The sequence below is a fragment of the Aristolochia californica genome, unplaced genomic scaffold, assembly GCF_029961685.1.
Source record: "Aristolochia californica isolate CCGP_79_NKW_82.1479 unplaced genomic scaffold, dmAriCali1.0.hap1 SCAF_8, whole genome shotgun sequence".
NCBI classification, from domain to species: domain Eukaryota; kingdom Viridiplantae; phylum Streptophyta; class Magnoliopsida; order Piperales; family Aristolochiaceae; genus Aristolochia; species Aristolochia californica.
The window spans coordinates 8,968,991-8,973,634 of NW_027182279.1; the positions used below are offsets into that span (position 1 = coordinate 8,968,991).

General features: G+C 44.0%; 1 pseudogene; it reads right to left on the reverse strand.

The window, feature by feature from the left end:
- Positions 1-691: 691 nt before the first annotated feature.
- LOC137939032 (serine carboxypeptidase-like 51) lies at positions 692-4,054 on the reverse strand (annotated as a pseudogene).
- Positions 4,055-4,644: the final 590 nt, after the last annotated feature.

The following is a 4,644-nucleotide window of genomic DNA, read 5'->3' on the forward strand; positions in this document are numbered from 1 at the left end:
TCAAACTAAAACTCTTCTTGGTCGTGACCCTAAAATAAAGATACTTTTGTGAGTCCTTCTTGATCTTCTAACTGATGTGATAAGGATGTCAGCTCATGGTAATCATTATGGGTCCTACTTCTTATGGGTTTGGGTCCATCTTGTGGGCCTTCCTTGGTCGTGTGACCCATCTTATAATAATCTCATATATGTGGGTCTTCCTTGGTCATGTGGGCTTGAGCTTATCTTCCAACACTTATCATTTGTGTTGAAGTAGTTTGAGTGGTATTCTATGTAATTATGAGAGAGTGGCATAAATTGTAATTAGAAGTTAGTTAAAGTATTCTTTTTTATTCTTATGTATTAGGACATCCATGCCCCACCTCTATAAATAAGAAAGACAGAGGGAGGATGTTATGGTCCCGAATCTGACACAAGGATTCGTTGTTACGGTTCCAGTTCGGCCATGGGGAATTGTAGAACAACATGGTGGAATTGTAGGGAGACATGGAGAGGAAAATGAAAATCAAACCAAAAGGAAGCTTGAAAACCCTAGAGCTCGTTGAGGAGAACTCTAAGCCTGTTTAACCTAAAATTAACCTAAAATCAATGCTTATTTTTCTCATTACTCTTACCCCTTAAATAGGGTTCACCCTGATAAAATATTCCAAAAATACCCCTATAAATAAAATATTCCAAAAATACCCTTGTGGCCTAAACTGAAATAAAATATAGTAAATTAAAAAATAATAATAATAATATTATTGTATTCATAACATTACATCCGCCTAGAAGAATGAGCTTGTCCTCAAGCTCGAAAGTAGGGTCTGTATGTACGTCTCCATCTGTTCCCAAGTGGCATCCGTGATAGTTATATCCGCCCTCTGGACACCCAAAACTGGAGCATTCCCTCTAGGAACAATTTTTTTTAACTGTAGGAAAATGTGCCGAATGCCACTACATCTCGCCCAACAACAACGCTGCCCTCCCGCAGTCCTAGACTGGAGCCCCTCACGGCGGACCCCCCCATTGGCCAAGTTGCATTTGCCTACCCATTGCCAGCATGGCAGCAACAACAGCATGACCAGCCCCTTGGGAATGAGTAGACTTAGCAGCACGGACCCCCTCTAGTTGCTGCACCAGGAAACACTCGGAGGCCTGAAACCATCATGATTGTCATCCCTTGGCCTAGCCTCTTTCACTCTTAAATTGTAGTGATTTATATCTGAACCGTTGTGTTACAAGGCCTGAGAGAAACCGCCATCACCGCTGAAGTCCATGTAAGCAAGCCCCTTAGAAGCACTAGTCTCCATGAAAGCTTTTGTTTCTCCTCCACACTCACAAAAGAGAGGTGTGCGACTGGAGTCTGTAAAATTTTGTAGCCCATCCCACATGAGCTTTTCCAACCATGCTTCAGTTCCCTTAGTTGCACATATGACATCAACCTGCCCAATGTATATAGTCAGATTTATGCCTTTTGATAAGAGCGCATCAACCTCTTTAATTCTTGGTTTCATGAAATCATTTTCTAAGCCAGTGAAAAAAAGATCCGCTTGCCCTTCCATCTAACATCCTTTGGGATAATCTCTTACTTCTCCCTAATTACGCCATTCATGATACTGGCCAGGTCGCCAGTATCATAAAACCTTTGAACTCAGATAGCTTGAGTACGTCCTCATTACAACTAAATTTGACACCTCCTTGGCAGTGGAAGAAAGTGGGGCACGTTCTGAATCAAACAAAAAATTATAAACCACAAAATTACTACTGCCTATAATCACATCCCCGAGGTCAATCCATGTACCTGTTGCCTCTCCATACTGGCCATTTTTGAGTTGTGGCCTAATCTTCAAAGCAAAACTGTTTGATTTTTCAAGTCCAATGCTATCAAGTCGGGATACATCTCTGAGGAGAGGACCCCGGGAGAACAGAAAATCCGCTGGTGAAATCCAACTATCTCCCAGCGCAACCCCTCCAAGTTTCAGCTTCAATTTTCCGTCCTCAACAGCTTTCAAGACCGATAAACTAGTTGTCACAGCATATTTCGCATGAACCTTCCTAGTGCTATAGCCACATATGTCAAGTCCAAACATAATGCTGTATGGAGTCTCTCCACCAAAGTGCTTTTGATCCACATCACTGCTTAGCAACTTCGTGTACCCACCACCACAAGCAAGCTTCTGCTCATGCTTAACAGAAAATTGAAAGACCAAGGTCTTGTCTTTGTTAGAGAACTCAGGAAACTGTGAAGAGATAGCAAAAAATCTGTAGTCTGAAGAAGTTTGGATGCCTTTATCATTGGGATTACTACTCCAGTATCCAGAAGTGTGCAGCCAATCACCTGCCATGCCTTCATTATTTTTCCAATCTGATTTCACCCAACAGATTTGTTGGGCCCACTCTCCGATAATTAGTTCCCTTGATCTGGGGTAGTGACCAAATCTGTTTGGTTCCAGAAACCAGCTGAGATGAAAATCTCTTCTCTCACTAGAAGTTTCACACCACAAGAAATCTAACACGATTTCAATGCTGATTGGAATAGCAGCAGACCCAGCAGTAGTCTCAGCACTAATAGCAGAACCATACAGCACGAATGCAACCTTAACATTTGATACAGGTTCCCTTCTCTCCAACAAAACATTTTTCCCAGAGTTGAGAACCATCTCTAGGAGGCTATCAGCAACAACAAATTTGACTGGTTCACTATGAAATTCTGGAATAGGCTTTGATGTTCAGAATGGCTCAAGTTTATCTTCCGTGTATGCTTTCAACCCAGAAGCAATGTGGTCAGGCTCCAACTTGGCTTTGAGGAAAATGGTCCTCCTTAAGGCCAAAATACTGGAAGGCACCTTGGGCTGCTGCAACATCACCTAAAAGAAAGCCTGTGCCATTTCCTCTACTGTTAGAAGCAACTTTATGATACTCCAATTTGAATGCTTCAAAATTCTCAGCATCAAAATTTATGAACAGCATAGCCTTTGCAAGAGGATTATTGAATAATTTTATGACGAATGGGTGATTGGTGGGGTCTTTGTTAAACAAAGTCACAATAGGAACAGTAGCTTCCTCAACAAATTTTTCCAAAGCATCTACATGAAAATCCGGATAATCAACAAACATTGCATCAAATGGCTTAATAGCCTAACAAGAGGCCCTTTTACTATTGAATCTCCTTGTGGAAGGTGTTTGGCATCCAATGAGCAACGAACCCACACACAAAGTGACTGTGCTCATCAACAAAAAAACAAAGTCCCCCCAAAAAAAAATTTTGAGACACGCTGAGGTTCACGGCAACAGAAAAATAAAACAACCTCCATTCACTTTTTATTTTCTTTCCCAAAATCCAAAAAAAAAAATTCTCTTGCATTGCAGAGACTTCATCACTCAGTTGCACGAATTTTTTCATCTTACCACAAGATTGAATACAAAAATGAGGTTGTCGAAACTTAACCCACCCAATTTGGAAATTGGGTTCTCTCTATTCTGCCAAGACCGAGAGTGAGGGTGAGAGGGAGCGTGAGAGATGGTGGCCGGAAGTCATATCCCACCGGACTTGTTTCCGACGGCGCCGACGGAGCCTCCTCCGTGTCAGGTGGCGAAGGGTAGCCCTTTGGGGCTTCGCCACTTGGGGGTTTTCCAAGACAGAGGGCTTGCGGAAACACCTCCTTGTCAGATGAATCGCCAGAAATATTACCTTCTCCTGTGCTGGAAGACATTCTACTGGTCTTGAGGCGGGGGTTGTTGAGGTTGAACCCACGTCCACCCTTACCGATGGGATTTTGGCAGCATACCCCTCCGATTTCCCCAAATCGTCATCGTTGTTGTTCGGCTTTGGATTTCCTTGCGGGGAAATCTTGAATTTGTCTGAAGCATGGTCCAAATCTTCGTCACCGTGGTTCGGCCTTGTATTTCCTTGCGTGGAAATCTTGGATTTTTTTGAAGCATGGCCCCTCTGCCCGTCCGGCTTTGAGGTTTCCCCCAAATCTTCCGCAGGGCCTTCGGCGGGTAAACAAGACGAAATTGTTGATTTTTCCGGCCCGTGGCCTGTTGCCCCGTCCAAGACAACTTCTGATGCTTTTCCTTCACGTACGTCCTGCTCGGAGATTTCAAGTCGTATGACCTTTTCTGCGGAAGCCAGATGCTTCCTTGCAAGAAAATTTTTCACGTAGGTTGCACGCCATTCCCGTATTTTTTTTCTTCAATGTCAATCCACTGCATTTCTCTGATTTCTTTGTGCATCGCCATCCATTCTTCCAGGGATATTTCTCTTTTCATCGTCATCCATTCTTCTAGTGAATTTAAGCACCTAGCCAATACTACCAAAAGACCGGCCTGTTAGGAGCGGAAGACATAGGTACTTAACCCAAGACCATAACATCATACCCACGCTTGCGAGAGCCGACGTCCACTACGGCCCACTTGTGACGGCCTACTCTAGCGACGGCCATGGTGCGGGAACACACTCAGGTCGCCCCTTCTGCATATAGTGGTGGCCCATTAGTGTAGGAAGCACACTCTGGTCACCCCTTCCGCATATAGTGATGGCCCATTGGTGCGGGAAGCACACTCTGGTCGCCCCTTCCGCTAGGTCGGCCCCTCCACAGTCGCCCCCTCCAGGATTTAAACTCGCGACGTAGTGCTAGCTCTGATACCAAATGTTAAGCA